This window comes from Oryx dammah, unplaced genomic scaffold, assembly GCF_014754425.2.
Source record: "Oryx dammah isolate SB20612 unplaced genomic scaffold, SCBI_Odam_1.1 HiC_scaffold_5, whole genome shotgun sequence".
NCBI lineage: Eukaryota > Metazoa > Chordata > Mammalia > Artiodactyla > Bovidae > Oryx > Oryx dammah.
This window is the reverse complement of record NW_024070189.1, coordinates 85,279,380-85,298,908: the sequence shown is the minus strand read 5'-3', so window position 1 is coordinate 85,298,908 and position 19,529 is coordinate 85,279,380. Positions and strand designations below refer to the sequence as shown.

Below are 19,529 nucleotides of genomic sequence, written 5' to 3'. Positions count from 1 at the left end.
CATGTTTTAGTATTTTTGTTTGTTTGTTTGTTTTAGTATTTTAAATAGCTGAGTTGGAATGCTGTTTTTTCCTCAAAGTTCCAACATAACTTCATACCTATGTCCTGAGCACCATACTCAGTATCCACCTTCTGTGAAGCATGATACTTGGACTTATAAACACCCTGCCACATCAACTTCCTGCATCATTTATAAGTGATCTCATGTTTTAGAACAGTGATTTCCAAACTTTCTTGGTCTCAACATTAACAACTATTAAGCCCCCACAGAGATTTTATTATTGTGCCTTATCACTATAAATTTTTGTCACACAGCCTTTGAGAACTTTAAAAATTATTCACTTATCAACACTTAATAAACTCATTAACCATTAATCTATGTAACATTTTCATGAAAAATAGCCATATCTGGAAAGAAAAAAACTTAGAAGAGTAGACTTGTTTTAGAGGTTTTGCAGCTCTCTTTAATGTACGACCAATCCATAAACATATGGATTTTCACATCTGCTTCTGTATTTGACCTGGAAACTGCTTTGTACTACTAAGAATAAATGAGAATTAAAAAGGCAAATAAACTATAATGTTACTATAAATTTGTCTTTTACCCTGTTGAACTGCTGAAATGGTTTCAGGGAGACCTCCAATGGTCTTCAGATCACATTTCAGAACCACTGGTAAAAAGATCTAAATGGCTGGGTTGATCCATGTTAAGGATTTCAGTTAGGTAGCTGTGACAGAGGGTCAAAATGAATACCTATCACTGATAAAAGTGTGGTTGAAATGAGTGAGCATGGACCCAAATTGGGTAAGAAGGGAAAACTGTCAGTTTGGCCAAGTCAGACTGGGGGTAATGTGTACATATGAGGGGGTCTTGATGACCAAGCTGAGATGGAAGGATCATTACAATGTCCACGAAGACATTGCTGAGATAGAGGACCAATGCCACAGCCAGGATAGCTATCAAGACACAAGAGCCTGCACTAATTTGAGGTAAGAGGTCAAAACACACTGTGGACAGTAGGAAGGAGTCAAGAGCAAGGAATGAGGGAAAGTACAGGAAGGAGGAGACAGTCCAGGAAGCCACCTTTCTGAAAAAGGGATAAGCATTCCAATACTCAATTTTGACTGCATTCAACAAGAACTCAGCATCTTAAATATGATGTATCACATTAAATTGTAAGGAAATAGAAGCATCTTCAAAGTTGGGTACACAATGGCAAAATCTTTCAACCAGTAGGATGGTACAGTTTTCTTCAGTCATCTCACGAATGTGGAAATACTCAATAACTCCAGTTCAGGATTTTCTGTAGTCATTTTTCCCAAAGCTTTCAAACAGATGACTCCAACAGAAAGGTTTCCATTTGTTCCAGTTTGTCTAAATTACCTTGAGAGCAGAGCCATCACAAATGGCAAGTCGAATTATGCGCTGTACAAAGATCCAGGCCATGAGAGAGGAGCAACTAAAGGTCTGTTCTTGCTTTGCTTGCCAACTTGTATTCCTGACTGCTTGCTTTTGCTCAGAGTGGCTTTCCGATTCCATCCCAAAAGGGGGGGCGTTTCTTTAATTTGCAACAATCTATCACATGGACAGCTATGTGTTCCTGCAGAAGAGTAATGTTTGTAAAATTGAGCACCACGATGGAGTTCCAGTAGCCAATGCCATCTGCATTTTTACCTGCAGGAAAAAAGCCCCCAAAGTTACCATGGCAGAAAAATATAATTCTTGTGTTAAAAAACAAGCATGAGAAGTTAGTGGTAGAAACAAAGTATTAGCCAGAATCTATAACTGTTGTCTCATAATCTGTCATTTACATCTGATACACGAATTTAAGAGATAATCTAATTAGAAATTTAGCAGGACTGGAAACTTTGGTGGATTCTAAAGTGATGTGTTAAGTGGTATGATGTCTAGGAAATCTTGATGACTACCCTCCTCCACCATGTACCTAATGTCTCTATTTGCAAATCTGCTGAGTTTCAGAAAGAAGAGTGTGTGCACCATGTATGCATTTAAACAAAGCTGTGACTGTAGCAGCTGAGGTAAGATGTTGAACAAGGACTGTTTACTATCATTTGAGTATTCTAATTTCTTTCCCAGGATTCTCATGGAAATCAGTAAGAATTCTTGATCTTTTTCATGTGTAGTACAGTCTTTTATGTCTCTATATATGTATTTGTTTATAGTCCAACCCTTTTTTGGAAAGTGGACTGGAGATCATTCTTTTCCTCATCTGTTTAATTTTGAAGAAATTATGGGACCCAGTCCATTCCCCACCAACACAGAGGTAGGTCCATTCCATGCTAGCTACCAGACTCTCTATCCTTGGAAATCACTTACTACATAGAAACACTCAGATGTGGAAGGAAATTGGAAGAGGGTTGTCTGATTATAATGCTCTATAATAAAATTGAAAATTGTGCCATTAAAATACTTAAAACTATTCTGATTTTGATCTGGTCTAAGATTTAGTTTTTAGTTTTTGATTTTGTGAACTACATACTTTAAAAAAAATTTATTCTCCCCCTCCTTAAGCATAATTGGTTTCTGTTGATTGCAACCAAAGAAATATGACAAAATTAGATACAAAACTTGGATTCTAGGCAATAGACCTCAAGAAAATGTGAGTTACCTTGATTTGATTTTTTGAGATAGAGTAATATAGTAAGATTCCTGCATAAAAACATAACTGCTCATGTTCTATCACAGCAAGAGTACTAATCAAGTCTACTCACCAGGAGTCATACATCCACTGAGGATGAAACTCTCTGGCACTGGAAGGGAGTCCAAAAGGCTAATTTAAAGGAGATAAGGGATGCCAGAGAGTGGGGTGGAATATTTGATCCTGACGGTATTGGCTAAGTTAAAGCTAGAAAAACAAGCTCATGTTGTGAAATGCTCTCTCAAGATATAAAATCAAACTATTAGCCTTCCTGTGATAGTGCTAAAAAAATACTTTATTGATTGTAGCAGTTGCTCAGAGATAACTGAAAATCAAACTGGGAGATTTATTTATTTATTTTTGAGTTGCTGAGTTATAGCAGCCTTTGGATTAATAACCTTGCCAAGTCTTTTAAGTGAAAGTTAGAGCCTTGATCAATTAAGAGTGAGATTTTTATAACTGAAACAATAAAATCCAAGAGGATTTTGAAGGGTTTGAGAACTCTGAACTAATGAATCCATCTGAAGTAATTTTCACTGTTCCTTTCTTGGCTGAGTATAGGCCTCTTTTGTAAAAGAAAGTTGAAACATCCACTAGTGCCTTACTGCCTCTAAGTAAGTAGGATTTTAAAAATATCAACATTGGTTAGGTGATACAATGAAAAAAGAGTAAAAATGATTGCAGGAATTAATGAATTTAAAGTGTCTGGGGAAATGGATATTTTGAGTGCTTATCCATGCATGGTTAGACACAACTTTAGATTGGGCTAAATTTTTTCATGGATGAACTTATGAGAGTTTCTGTACTTAATATGGTAGCTATTTAGATGTAGGAGGATCTAAAGAGGATGAGAAGGTTAGATAGCATCACTGACACAATGGACTTGAATTTGAACAAACTCTGGGAGACACTGGAGGCCAGGGGAGCCTAGTGTGCTGCAGTCCATGGGATCACAAAGTCAGACACGACTTAGCGATTGAAATACTTAGATCTAAAAATTTTCTATGTTTTTTAGTACAATTTAGACTGCACAGAGAGCTTGAATGGCATAAAAAGACCAGAAAAATCCTGGCACAATTTGAAGATAGACTTGAAAGAGTTTGGAGACAAAAATGCTAGATTATATATCCTATGCTTTCAAAAACCCCTGCCTCATTCTAGGGTTCCCAAACTTTTCCTTCATACTTGTGATAAAGAATAGATTGAAGGGAGAGCATTAGAATCTTTAAAAAATAACTTTATTGGCTGTTCATTCTAGGCAAGGAATTCTAGTTGAAATGGCAATTGAATGGGATAAAACTTGATTCTACAACTTTAGTAAAAATGAGAGGATCCTCATGGGCAGAGCCTACATAGTGGCAAATGGAGCAGAAATGTAGACGAGTTAACATCTCAGGGAGTGATTGTCCACTCAGAATTCTCTAGGATGGTTAATTACAGAGGTCTACCAAAATCAAATGATTAGAAAGTCAACGAGGTCTTACTTAAATTGTAAAAACTTTAAATTTCAAATCTGATCAACAGAGGACTGACACAACGGTAGAAAGTCCCAACTCATGCCTGAGTCCTATTAAGACTCAGAGCACTTTGGATAAAGAAGAGGTCAGGTGCCATTAGGGAGAGTGTAATGAATTTGTTGGATTTAGACTTCTTACGTGGAGCACAGAGTGAAAAATGGTGACCTGCTGCTCTTCAACAATGGACCACAGGAGACACTGAAGTAGAGAAGTTTATAGTCCATGTCTTGAAGGACCAGAAGGGCCAAATGGGGAGGTCAAGGCAGAGTACGGGGGTGGGGTGGGACCTGGGTCACACGCTTTACTAGGGTCTCTGTGTGAAGTGGTTTGGCTCTGGTTTCTCTGGCTCAGTCAACTCAACCTGTGACAGGAGGCTTTTGGTAAGCTCCACTGTGGGGTCTTATCTAAGGGGCACTCAAGAGGAAGGCACTGGGAAGCAAGGGAGACTATTGATCATGAGGGCTGTTGAATAAATCATACCAAGAACTCACACTGGTTTATGACTCTGTGGGCTGCTATCTAGGGCTCGTGCTGGCTTGAAGGGACTAGTACCTGTATAAGGTCACTGCGGGCCATTTGGCTAAGCAAAATGGATGCTGAGACAGCAGTACCATGGAGTATCAGATAAACTCTTGACAGAGAGACATTGTGATGATACACATATGTCTACCTTCATTTAACTTTTTCCTAAAGGAACCCTTGAGTAAGGAAGGGCTATAAGATATTGGCTGAGAACTGACATTAATTTCTGGAGGTCCACGATTCTAGTTCAGCCCAATAATTATAGTGGGCACTGAAAGTGAAAGTCGCTCAGTCATGTCCGACTCTGTGTGACCCCAAGGACTATACAGTCCATGGAATTCTCTGGGCCAGAATACTGGAGAGGTAGCTTTCCCCTTTTCCAGGGTATCTTTTCAACCCAGGGATCGAACCTAAGTCTCCTGCATTGCAGGCAGATTCTTTACCAGCTGAGCCACAAGGGAAGCCCCTAGTGGGCACCAACTGGTGTAAAAGTACGTCAGTGCTGGGTTTGCTTCCTGGTGGCTCAAAGTGATCTTCAAAGGATCCCTTACCCAGGAAATAAGTCCTGCAGTCTCTTTTTTCCTTCCAAACTAGCCAATTCAAAGTAAAATCATTTCACTGTAGGAACTGCAAGATTAGTATCTACATTATGATCATAGTCTCATTAAATTCCACATTTGGGGAGTTAAAAGCACTGAAAAATCTTGGAGAATGACAAAGGGTTCAGTTCAGTTCAGTCGCTCAGTGGTGTCTGACTCTTTGCAACCCCATGAATCACAGCACGCCAGGCCTCCCTGTCCATCACTAACACCCGGAGTTCACTCGGACTCACATCCATTGAGTCAGTGATGCCATCCAGCCATCTCATCCTCGGTCGTCCCCTTCTCCTCCTGCCCCCAATCCCTCCCAGCATCAAAGTCTTTTGCAATGAGTCAACTCTTTGCATGAGGTTGCCAAGTACTGGAGTTTCAGCTTCAGCATCATTCCCTCCAAAGAAATCCCAGGGCTGATCTCCTTCAGAATGGACTGGTTGGATCTCCTTGCAGTCCAAGGGACTCTCAAGAGTCTTCTCCAATACCACAGTTCTAAACCAAATCAGGTGATGACTTGACTTGAAGTTTATGTTCCAGATATGATTTTCTTCTGAGGCAGATTAATGCAACTCCAAGTAAATGGTAAGGAAGGGAAAACTATAAATAACCTCAGATATGCAGATGACACCACCCTTAGGGCAGAAGGTGAAGAAGAACTAAAGAGCCTCTTGATAAAAGTGAAAGAGGATAGTGAAAAATTTGGTTTAAAGCTCAACATTCAGAAAACTAAGATCATGGCTTCTGGTCCCACCATTTCATGGCAAAAAGATGGGGAAACAGTGGCTGACTTTATTTTGGGGGCTCCAAAATCACTGCAGATGGTGATTGTAGCCATGAAATTAAAACCCGCTTACTGCTTGGAAGGAAAGTTATGACCAACATAGACAGCTTATTAAAAAGCAGAGACATTACTTTGCCAACAAAGGTCCGTCTAGTCAAGGCTATGGTTTTTCCAGTAGTCATGTATGGATATGAGAGTTGAACTATAAGGGAAGCTGAGCACCGAAGAATTGATGCTTTTGAACTGTGGTGTTGGAGAAGACTCTTGAGAGTCCCTTGGACTGCAAGGAGATCCAACCAGTCCATCCTAAAGGAGATCAGTCCTGTGTGTTCATTGGAAGGGCTGATGTTGAAGCTGAAACTCCAATACTTTGGCCACCTGATGTGAAGAGCTGACTCATTGGAAAAGACCCTGATGCTGGGAAAGATTGAGGGCAGGAGGAGAAGGGGATGACAGAGGATGAGATGGTTGGATGGCATCACCAACTCAACGGACATGGGTTTGGGTAAACTCCGGGAGTTGGTAATGGACAGGGAGGCCTGGTGTGCTGCGGTTCATGGGGTCACAAAGAGTCAGGCATGACTGAGCGACTGAACTGAACTGAATGTCAAATGAATATTTATTTAATACTTATGAATAGCACAAGTATTTCGTTTTAACCAACAGTATTGCAGTATACCCTCACCATCTAGACACTGATTCATTTCCTCTTCTGACAAATACTGCAATCTAGTTTGGACTGAAATTCATCATGACAGTATATCACAGTCCTTCACAGTGTGAAGCTTACACATTGATAACATCATGCCCTGAATGTTTCAGTGTTGTTTCTGAGGGTGAAATTCTCCTATATAGACCCCAAATCACTTCACACTTATAAAACTGATCATTTTTATGTCTTTCTCTTAAGAAAAAGAAAGAAGAACATTAGAAAGTAGTAATTTTAAAAATGTAAAATGTAGCATTTCAGAAAAATTAATTTCCCATGTTGTAACAAATGGAATGTGTGATATTTCCTGAGTTCTTCTAAGACATACATGTCCCAAACACATGCCAGTTTACATAAATAGCGCTAATAAAGGACAGAAGGGACCTGCACAGAAGGGACCTGAGCCTTCCTGTATGTGATGGTGAAGATTTGGCAGAATTCACCTGTGAAACCATCTGGGCCTAGGGCTTTATATGGGTAGTTCCTTAATAACTTTCTCTAATTCTTCTGTGGAAAATGGTCTAAATACGCTTTTCTAACTCTAATAAGATTAACTTTTACAATCTGTATGTCTTTGGGAAATTATCCATTTGGTCTAAATTTTCATATATATTTGCCTAAACATGCAAAACAGCATCTTAAGACTTAAAAAAATATTATTTCAAAGGTTATTTCCTCTGTCACTTTTTATTTTGTGTATTTATGCTTTTCCTTGATCAAATTATATAGTTTGTTTGTTAGTTTGATTGTCTATTTTGTTAATATTTTCATAAACAAAATATTTTGATTTATTAATTAGGCATTCTGACATGTCTATTCTCTAACTCATTAATTTCTGTCACCTATGTGGGATTTGTTTTTCTTTAAGTTCTATCTTTTTTCTAAGTACCAATAATATCACATTAAAAAGAAAATTTAGCAATATGAAGAGCTCAAAAATATTGTCCTCCTGGCAGAGTTGATAAAGACAATTAGAGAAAAATGTTTTCTTTATTACAGTCTTGTGTATTGTGCTAATAAAGCATTATTTGGTTCATTAAATATTTATATTACAAAGTAGCTGGACATAAGATATATTAATAAAAAGAAATACATCAGAAATGAATGTGTTTCTGCCTAAAAGGAGTATTTATCTCAATAATTCAAAAGTTTTACTTATCAATGACAAAAGAAGATTAATGGAAAATATATTTCACTGTTTTATATTCTATCCTCATCAGAATATTTATTAAACTTAATGAAAGTGCAGATTTCTGGATATTCTGTGAATCTTCATTTTTCAGAAAAGAGTGGGAAATTTCATGAAATTTACTGAAGTGATGGAAAAAGCAGCATGTTTACTCTTGAGCTAATACTCTAAAAAATGAAAAAGAAAACTCATTAGCCTTCTTTTCCTGTTGTCTTTTTCTGAATATAAAATGAGCTAGTTCTGTCTTCCTGTCATCTCTCTGAACTCCCATCATAACTTAGCACACTACAGGAGTCACGAATTATTATTGTGTGTGTGTGTTTTACTCTCATTTTTTACTTTAAGCTATGAATTCTAAAAGAACAGAGGTTAGTATTCTATTCTGGGCTCACCTGAGCACCAAGAAAAGTTCCAGGCAGACTTGAGCCTAATGAAAAAAAAAATTATCCACTTGAAAAAAAAAAATCTTTTAGTTATCCACCCTGTCATGCTCATCCTGTATTCTTTAATTAAGAAAGTAAAACCCTCTATCAAATTCCATATGAGGTAAATTCTGGGCCAATTATATTCAGTGCTAAAGTTGCAAGCAGTGAGAGACTTGCCACTGTGCATGGCTTTTCAATGGTAACATGAGGACAGGCAGTTACTGGAAGGTAATTTCCTATTCAGCCAAAAGCAGAGATGGTGTCAGCCAGGCAGTAAGTCCATGCCAAAGACTGAAGATAAAATGCTTAATATGTTTCTTTTTTTCCTTAACATGGGCTTTCTTATTGTTAACAGGGTATTGATGAGAGAAATTTCAACCAGGTAAACTGATATATTAATTCTGTTTCAAACACCTGAGTGTGTATGAAGAATATACAGCATTCCAAAATAGATTCTACATTTTAATTTAGTCAATTTAACTGCAAGGAGATCCAACCAGTCCATTCTGAAGGAGATCAGCCCTGGGATTTCTTTGGAAGGAATGATGCTAAAGCTGAAACTCCAGTACTCTGGTCACCTCATGCGAAGAGTTGACTCATTGGAAAAGACGTTGATGCTGGGAGGGATTGGGGGCAGGAGGAGAAGGGGACGACCAAGGATGAGATGGCTGGATGGCATCACTGACCTGATGGACGTGAGTCTGAGTGAACTCCGGGAGTTGGTGATGGACAGGGAGGCCTGGCGTGCTGCGATTCATGGGGTCGCAAAGAGTCGGACATGACTGAGCGACTGAACTGAACTGAACTGAATCTTATAAAGAAGTTTCTTTTTTCTATTCCTAGAAGATTTTTCTCATATTCTTATCTTTATCCTAGTAGATGACTGATTCTGGAGGCTGGGAATAAAAATGGCCAATGGTTTATAATCAACAGTGTTAATTTTCCATTTCGGGAGACTGACCTCTTAAGATATTTCTGAAACCACACTGAAGGATCACAGAGCTCAATGTTAAATTATTTCAAACATTTTCATTAGGGAACATTGTGTTTTTTAAAAAAACACCCTTTTTAGACACTACATATTTTGGAAATGCTTAGACAATTGTTTTGAAAAACCAGCCATGTCTGCCAATACATAATAAGCAAAAGAGAGAGAGAGAAGAAAGAGTGTATTAAGATTATTTAAAAGCACTCAGGAACAATCGATGAAAAGATGATTTCAGAGAGCTAATGCGAAAGCTAGAACTTTTCAGATTCCTAGTTTCTTATCAATGTTGCTACCTCTTTTCTCTTGGGGAGAGAATGAAATTAGACAGGATGCTTCATGTACCTGTAAAGATAACAAGAAGTGGTGCTTAGTCCTGAACAGGAAGATCTGGTCTTTGGGCACCATGAAGAATCTTCATGAACACTGACTGGACAATAGACATATATACATAGATGTCTATCAGTGTCAATAAATTATGTAATAACTGTTTAAATCAAATTGTTTATATAGTCAGTGGGAGCCCCAGCAACAAGGTTTTGCTGACCAAGCACCAAGGATAGAAATGTGCCAAGCTCACTACACTTGGTACATTTGTTAACACTAATCTTCACAACATCTCTCTTGGGTAATTTTAAGAAATTATTAACATTTTAGAAGAAAGAATTTCAGCTCAAAGACACTAAGCAATATGTCCAAGGCTACAAAAGCAATGAGTCAAACATGGATTTAATTCTCGTGTGTTCAGCTCCAAAACCCAAGCTCTCTCTTAGTAAGTCATGAAGCCTTCAAAGCAGATGTTTGGGAGGCACTGATGCTATTACCTAAAGTATCAAGGCATGGTGGAGGGATATAGGGCAGTGAGAGGTTGGATGGTGCTGGGTCTAGTCTCTGGAGTTCATTAAGAAGCAGAATGGAAGATTAATATTTATTTTGTGCTCTCTGCTGGCAATGAATCTAGTAAATTGATTACAAAGATTTAACTGACTAAGAAAATTGCTGGACATTAAACTGTTATACACCAAGGTCTACTTATATGGTACATTTAACTTTTCAAAGCACTTTTATATGAATTATATCATGTCATCCTTTTCAAGTTGTAGGGGACTGACTGCAGATACAACTGGTCAACTCTGGACTTTGAATGTGTTCGCAGTCTGCAAACAAATGCTTATTCAATGTTAGTGCTGGCAAGGTCTCTAAAATATCACCCAGTTCAACACATTTAATCTACAAAGGAGGAAGATTCCCTGGTGGTCCAGTGGTTAAGAATCTGCCTGCCAATGCAGGGGATGTGTGTTCAGTCCCCGGTCCAGGAAGATCCCATATGCCGTGGGACAACCAGGCTCAAGTGCTACATCTGCTGAAGCCCAGTGTCCTAGAGCTTATGCTCCGCAACAAGAGAAACCTCCACAATGAGAAGCCTGCACCTAGAGAGTGGCCTCCACTCACTGCAACCAGAGAAGACCCACATGAAGCAATGAAGACCCAGGGCAGCCATAAATTTAAAAAAAAAAAATTTTTTTTTTTAATCTACAAAGAAGGAAACTAACACTCAGGTTAAATTATTCACACAGTGCAATATGATGGATTAGTAGAACAGCTATGATTACAAACCCAGTTTTTGTTTGCAATGATATAAATTTATGTGTGGGTTTTTTTTTTTTTTTTTTTTTTTTTTGGTTTTAAACGTACAGTTTTGGTCCCTGTCCTTTAATTTTAGATAGGAGCTAAGTGGTGGGGGGTGTTGCGGTGAGAACACAACAGAAGAAGAGACTATGATAAATAATGGCTACATACTAGGCTTTTAAAGTACTCTAACAAATGATAAGAGAAAGGGCTTTCTAGAGATTTAGATGCTGTCATGGGCTTGCACCTGACTTGCTCAGGACTAATTCTTCAAGGGGTAGGGCTGTGTGTGCTTATGTAAACAGCTAAGTTTACAGATTCAAGTGTACTGGGCACAGTGGTCTGCTTCATACTTGAAAAACAATGGCATACATGGGGCAGCTCCCTTACCTCCCAGATACAGGAGGAATAGAATGGAATTGGCTGCATGGATTTTTAGAGTCAGAATAGGCCTCAGATGGCTATACAGAAGCTTTTCAAGATCTAGAATGGCTTGGAATAATTCAAACTTTGTTTTGTCATAATAAGGTACAGGATTATGCAAGAGAAAGATGGCAGACCTGAATACATCACTCAGCTGTGATGTGGAGGATGGAGGTAAAAGTGCCAGTAACTGGACTGATGTTTTATATAATGAAATCAACAGAAAGAAAATATCAGACATGAAGACAAGCCTTGGTGAGGGTATCTCAACAGATAGCACAGTGAACAGAGGCACTGATCACAGACCAGGTAATTCAACCCCTGTGAGCTCTTCAGAAATTAGATGATTGCCAGAGGGAGAAAAATGATCAGGAAAAATTCCAGAACTGACTTTATGTCTAAAGTGACTTATGATCAACTAAGTTTATCCTTTCTGATATCAGAAGAGATATATAAACTTGAAATATAAGTAAAGATGAATGATATATTAAAGTTACATATGTGTGCCCTCATGAGTTTTATGGCCTTTAGTTCAATTCAGTTTAGTTGTTCAGTCACGTCTGACTCTTTGCAACCCCATGGACTGCAGCACGGCAGGCTTCCCTGTCCATCACCAACTCCCAGAGCTTGTTCAAACTCATGCCCATCGAGTTGGTGATGTTATCCAACCATCTCATCCTCTGTCGTCTGCTTCTCCTCTCACCTTCAATCTTTCCCAGCATCAGGGTCTTTTCCAATGAGTCAGTTCTTCACATCAGGTGGCCAAAGTATTGGAGTTTCAGCATCAGTTCTTCCAATGAATACTCAGGACTGATTTCCTTTAGTATGGACTGGTTTGATCCCCTTACAGTCCACGGGACTCCCGAGAGTTTTCTCCAACCCCACAGTTCAAAAGCATCAATTCTTTGGCACTCAGCTTTCTTTATGGTGCAACTCTCCCATCCATACATGACTGCTGGAAAAACCATAGCATTGACTAGATGGACCTTTCTTTTTTGGCAAAGTAATGTCTCTGTTTTTTAATATGCTGTCTCGGTTGGACATAGCTTTTCCTTCCAGGAGCAAGAATCTTTTAATTTCATGGCTGCAGTCACCATCTGCAGTGATTTTGGACCCCAAGAAAATAAAGTCTGTCACTGTTTCCATTGTTTCCCCATCTATTTGCCATGAAATGATGGGACTGAATGCCATGATCTTAGTTTTTTGAATGTTGAGTATTAAGCCAGCTTTTCCTCTCTCTTCTTTCACCTTCATCAAGAGGCTCTTTAGTTCCTCTTCACTTTCTGCCATAAGAGTAGTGTCATCTGCATATCTGAGGTTATTGATATTTCTCCTGGCAATCTTGATTCCAGCATGTGCTTCATCCAGCCCAGCATTTTGCAGGATGTACTTTGCACATAAGTTAAACAAGCAGGGTGACAATATATAGCCTGGACGCACTCCTTTTCCAGTTTGGAACCAGTCTGTCCATTGTTCCATGTCCGGTTCTAACTGTTGCTTCTTGACCTGCATACTGGTTTCTCAGAAGGCGGGTAAGGTGGTCTAGCATTTGCATCTCTTTAAGAATTTTCACAGTTTGTTGTGATCAACACAGTCATAGGCTTTGGTGTAGTCGATAAAGCAGATGTTTTTTGGAATTCTCTTGCTTTTCCTATGATCCAACAGATGTTGGCAATTTGATCTCTGGTTTCTCTGCCTTTTCTAAATCCAGCTTGAACAACTGGAAGTTCTCAGTTCATAGACTGTTGAAGGCTTGCTTGGAGAATTTTGAGTATTACTTTACTTTATGGCCTTAAAAAATTGTAACCACTAATCCTGATCTCAGACAAATGTTTTATCATCTAAAATATTATGTAATTTACCTTAAAATGGGATAGTTTCCTGTGTGTAGATGTGTGTGAACACAAAGTCTTGTCAACATACAAATCATTCAATGTGAGAAAAGAAACGTTAAAAATCACTGATTTTCGAAGAAAGTTTGCCATTTTCTCTTGTCATGAATTTGGAACAGAATTGGACTAAATGATGGATCAGTCTGGTAGCTTTCAGAGTTGCTACCTAAAAGAGATGCTCAAACATCACTGAAACTGATTAAAACTTGGAATAAAAGCATAGGTCAAGTCTATTAATTCAGGTTGTTACTTATGACTCTTTAGACAACCAAAAAAATTCAGTTTGGTTTCTTTCCTCTTTCTCTACTTAATTTGAATTGAACTATATTATACCATTTAATGTGTAAGCTCAATTGCCTCATAAGGAAGATGGGTGCTGGAAAACCTTTCATTTTCTTAGTATAATCAACATGTCTCTCCTCATCAAAATGACCTTGGATATACTGGATTTGAATGAAGTAGTGGGTTAAATCATATGGTCTACAGCAGGAATATGGGATAAGGTTAAACTGCTGTTCATAGTAAGCCAAGAGAGAGACTGGTGGTGGTTTTAGTGGTGCTGAGTGGAGCTGGCTGGGGTAACATAGGATTGAGACAAGAATTATAGAGCCAGAGGGAGGAAAGGGGAAGGAAAACACCTGATGGAGGGGAGGCCAAGAAGGGAAACTTGGAACGGTGCAGATATAATGGAAATTTTCTAAATGAATGCTGTACACTGTGAAATAGAATCCCTTTCCATGTGACCTGTGTTAACTTTAATAAACTCACCATTACTTATTAATGCTCCTTTGTGAAGAGAATTTTATTTGGTGGTTTAGTCACTAAGTCGTGTCTGAGTCTTGTGACCCCGTGGACTATAGCCCACCAGGCCTCTGTCCATGGGACTTTCCAGGCAAGAATCCTGGAGTGGGTTGTTATTTCCTTCTTCAGGGAATCTTCTGGACCCAGGAATTGAACCCGGGTCTCCTGTATTGCAGGCAGACTCCTGCACTGCAGGTGGGTTCTTTACTGACAGAGCTATGAAGGAAGCCCAAATTTTATTTGGGGAGAGCTTAAAGGAGAATGATAAGTTACAAACTTAAATAAGTGTATACTTTTTTATCATTAGAGAATTACTTTCATAAAAAAGCAAACTGGCAGTATCAGGGAAAAGACTAACCATTATGGTCAGAGAATTCTAGCAAATGCTTCTCTGAAACAAGGGAAAGAAACAAGTCATTATCCCCAGGATCAAAGCTGAGTGATACAATTAATAAGACCAAACTAATAGCTACAAATAAAGCTTGGCATGTAACAAGCAACTTATTCTACAGTATAACAAAAATCTGGTACTTTAACTTAATTTAGTGTAGGCCATTGTGGGTTCACATTTTGGACAACTAACCAAGAAAACTGTTAGAGTCCAGTTTAGTCCTTCAATTTTGATGGTATAAAATCTGATTAGTGACCCTTTTCAACAGATCATCCTGATCCAATTTATATTGCTTCCATTTTGATGCTCCACTCATAAAATCTATTCCTGTACATATTTCCCAGCTTTCTGAAAAAGTATTATATTTGTGTTTATCAGATGTTCTCACAGGTCACAGCTGATATATTATCCTCTGGGCTCTGCTGGATCGTGAGTTTTGTAACAGGTCTAGAAGAAAAAGCAGTGGTGGGCAGGCACACGCTCTGGGCAGTTTTAGCAGTACCTTGCAAGATAGCCACCTCAGGGGGAAGTCCATGCAGGTTCTTCAGACAAGTCTAACCTGCTTAGACAGAGGTTAAAAGGCTGCTTTTACAAGCAAAGGGGGCTTGGCAGAATGGGGTGGTGGTAGTGGTGATTTGAAGTCTTGAGCTTGATTAGAATCTGCCTATGTTGTTGTTCACTTGCTAAGTTGTGTCCACCTCTTTGTGACCCCATAGAGTGCAGAAGACCAGGCTCCCCTATCCTTCACTATCTCCCGGAGTTTGCACAGATTCATGTCCATTGAGTCAGTGATGCCATCCAACCATCTCATCCTCTGCCATCCTCTTCTCCTTTTGCCCATATGATCCTTTTCCAATTGTTCAGGTTCTATTCTAGCTCTATTCTGTTCAATGCTCTAACTTTAATGAGATTCTAGGACTTCCCTGGTGGTTCAGTGGTTAAAAACCCACCTGTCAATGTGGGGGATATGGATTTGATGAGAACCCCATACACCATACTAGACAGTAGCCCCTGCTCACTGCAGCTAGAGAAAGGCTGCAACCAGCAACAAAGACCCAGCAAAGACAAAACAACAACAAAAAACAGAGATTCTATAGAACTTGGAATTCAATTTGCATGTGTAATTCCACTGCCCACAGATCAGAAATTGGGTTTGATTTTTAGAAATATCTTCCCTGTGGCTATAAGAGATAAAAATTACCTCCAGAACTGTTACTAAAGCTTTTATTTCCTTTATGAAGACTTTAAGCTTAGAATTTAAAGCCCTGAGCTCACTATTTTCTTCCCCCATTCCTGTAGCACAACAGCCAAACAACTCCATTATACTCTATTTTTACTAAAATGTTCTATGGAAGCAATTACTAGGCCACCCAAAGAGAAGACTCGGCTTCTATAGGCCCTTGATTACAGTTATCTGTAGGTGATAATTTGAACAGCACTTGCACGACTGTATTTCATGGATGACGTGTCCTTTTTATCCCTAGAAGAAGGTCATTAACGCCAAAAGTCTAATCAGATCAGAGGATCCAGTCCAGGAAAGTCAAAATCATTTTAGAAAGCTAATGTGAAAGATTCTGTTCCTCTGAAACCATTCTTGGTACCAACTATACTAGTCAGCCAATAGACAGATTAAAGGATATTCCACAAAGATTTGACCTTACACAATTGTGGGAGTTTGTTAGTGTCTGTATGGGAGTTTGTTAGTATCAGAGCTTCCCTGGTAGCTCAGCTTGTAGAGAATCCGCCTGCAGTGCAGGAGACCCCAGTTCAGTTCCTGGGTTGGGGAGATCTTCTGGAGAAGGGATAGGCTACCCACTCCAGTATTCTGGCCTAGAGAATTCCACGGACTGTATAGTCCAGGGTGTTGCAAAAAATCAGACACAACTGAGTGACTTTCACTAGTGTCTGTACGTCTTTGCCTCTGACACTGGAGCTGAAGTCTGAAGGCTGGATAGCCAGGAAGGAAAGATGGATGCAACAGAGGGAAAAGCACAGACAAGCTATGAGCCACAGACAAGAATGGGACATAAGAGGATGAACTGAACACATATCAGTTCTTGCCATCTCTGACCATGATGCTACAGATGTCTCCAAGAGAAGCTATTGCTATTTGCCTTCATCATGGAACGTGCCATGCACCTGGTCAGGACCTGGAGGGCCTGAAGGGGGATCAGGAGAAGGTGGTTGCTGTCTTTCCCGGTAAGATGAGCCAGCAGAGAAGCCATCATTTGTGAGTTGCAAAATGGATGGTTTTCACTTCTGCCCTTCTAATTCTGCACAACAAAGTTTGAGTCCCCCTGTAGAAAATACAGAGAAAAGTAAATTGCGGGAAATGTATTTCAGTCTAGCTGAACTGACACACTTCAAGCACTACCACATGTTTATGAGAGAGGAGCACGGAAATCCTCACTACAACGTGGACAAGTTGGTTTCTCCTTTAAATTTTATTATTTTTGGTTCACATACTTTGAAGACTTGTTATTATGTGCATACAATTTTAGATCTTTTTTTAACTGACCCCATTATCATTACACAATGTCCTTCTTTATAGCCCTATTCCTTTTCTGAAGTCTATTTTGCTTGGTATTATATGCCTACTCCAGCTATTTTGTGGTAAGTGTTTGCATGGTATAGTTTTTTTCATTCTTTTACTTTTAACCTATCCATATCTCTATAGTTAAAATGGGTTTCATCAAATACCCAGTTTAGTCTTATGTAGCTGTGTCTATAAAGAATATTTTTGCAAGACTTATTACAAAAATTTGCTTTTTGTTTGCCTTCTATAATTAAATTCTCACTACATGGAGTGCCACTGTATTAAATTTATGTTTTCAGAAGTCCCAACTAAAATTTAAATATATTTCCTGGGATGAAAGGCACATCAATAAATTTATGACCACTTATCTCATGAGTAGAAGGAAGAATCCAGAGAAATCAGAGTCCATGGTGGATAAACTTTGACACCTAGAGTGGATTTGAGACAGCAGTGGGATATGTAGTATGGTAGAAGGGTTACCCTGTGTGTAAGGGACCACAGATGATACAAGATGGATAGAGAAGTGGAGAGAAGGGAGAAGAAACAAGAAAGAAGTAAATGTATAAAAAGTAGCAAGAGCAAAGAAAGCAAAACCGACTTCAAGGTAGGTTTAGAGTGAAAGAACTAATTATCAAAAAAGAAAACCCTTTATCTTACTTTATGGGTTTTTCTAAGTGCCAGGACTAGATAGTACCCTCATTTAATCTCATTTCATCTGGTCTAATTAGGGTGTGGAAACTCACAGAGGTTGTCAGAAAGAGAACAGAGGTTGATGAGGCCATGAGTTAACTCAGTGCCCAGACAGTTCTTTTGTAACGTGGAATTTCGATCTATTACATTTCCAGATCATCTGCAGATTTCTAACTATCAAGAGTGTTACCTCGCTGCATAGCCCCACTATGGGGTTACACTGTATCTGTAGTTCTGTGCATGGAACCTGCTCTGTTTTTGTTGTTGTTGTCATATTCCTTTCATAATCATTCTCTTCTGCTCGGGGGCACATGTCTTTTTCTATCATAGTTCACTAATCAAAGCCTTGCTTATGTCATAACAATTCAGTTCAGTTCAGTCACTCAGTCATGCCTGACTCTTTGTGACCCCATGGACTGCAGCACGCCAGGCTTCCCTGTCCATCACCAAATCCCAGAGCTTGCTCAAACTCACGTCTATCGAGTTGGTGATGTCATCCAACCATCTCGTCCTCTGTCATCCCCTTTTCCTCCTGCCCTCAATCTTTCCCAGCATTGGAGTCTTTTCCAATGAGTCAGTTCTTTGCATCAGGTGGCCAAAGTATTGGAGCTTCAAATTCAGCATCAGTTCTTCCCATGAATATTCAGGACTGATTTCCTTTAGGATGGACTAGTTTGATCTCCTTGCAGTCCAACAGACTCTCAAGAGTCTTCTCCAGCACCACAGTTCAAAAGCATCAGTTCTTCGGCACTCAGTTTTCTTCATGGTCCAACTCTCACAACCCTACATGACTACTGGAAAAACCATAGCTTTGACTAGATGGACTTTTGTTAGCAAAGTAATGTCTCTGCTTTTTAATATGCTGTCTCGGTTGGTCATAGCTTTTCCTTCCAGGAGCAAGAGTCTTTTAATTTCATGGTTGCAGTCACCATCTGCAATGATTTTGGAGCCCAAGAAAATAAAGTCTGTCACTGTTTCCATTGTTTCCCCATCTATTTGCCATGAAGTGAAGTGGCTGGATGCCATGATCTTAGTATTTTAAATGTTGAGTTTTAAGACAGCTTTTTCACTCTCCTCTTTCACTTTCATCAAGAGGTTCTTCAGTTCCTCTTCGCTTTCTGCCATAAGGGTGGTATCATCTGCATATATGAGGTTACAGATATTTCTCCCAGCAATCCTGATTCTAGCTTGTGCTTCATCCAACCTGGTATTTTGCATGATGTACTCTGCATATAAGTTAAATAAATAGGATGACAATATACAGCCTTGATGTACTCCTTTCCCAATTTGGAACCAGTCCATTGTCCCATGTCTGGTTCTAACTGTTGCTTCTTGACCAGTATACTGGTTTCTCAGGAGGCAGGTAAGGTGGTCTGTTATTCCCATCTCTTTAAGAATTTTCCAGTTTCCTGTCATAACAATTAAGCTACATTTACTCTTGGGCACAGAGTGACGCCATCAATATCAAAATCCTATTTGACTTTGAATGGTTTTACCCTAATTAAAGGCTTTCTCAGCAAATAGAAAATAATACCTGCATATAACAGCAAAGAAATACAGAGGCATAATGTCACTTAGATTCCAGATAGACCAGAAACATATGCCCTGAGGGGAATCATCGACTATGTTGATAAGGGAAGATGCATTTTATACCATGCGGTCTTTATATGCTTTCACATATGCCACCATTATACTGCTGAGGCTGCTGGGGACAACAGAGAATGACGGAATAAGGCCGTCTTTCTTTGGCAGAGCACCTCACCAATTACAAGGAATTCTTGTTGTAT

At 39.1% G+C, this 19,529-nt stretch overlaps 1 long non-coding RNA gene across 3 annotated transcripts in view; it reads right to left on the bottom strand.

Moving 5' to 3' along the window:
* Positions 1-255: 255 nt before the first annotated feature.
* The window catches only part of LOC120864726, a 29,568-nt gene continuing 10,294 nt past the window's right edge, over positions 256-19,529 (bottom strand). For 2 of the 3 annotated variants that reach the window (XR_005721219.1, XR_005721221.1), the window contains 2 exons: positions 16,588-16,813; positions 256-1,674 (listed from right to left, as the gene is read on the bottom strand). This is a non-coding gene — a long non-coding RNA (uncharacterized LOC120864726). Of the gene's footprint in view, positions 1,675-8,021; positions 8,138-16,587; positions 16,814-19,529 lie in introns of those variants that run through there. The other variant, XR_005721220.1, reaches the window with a different exon arrangement.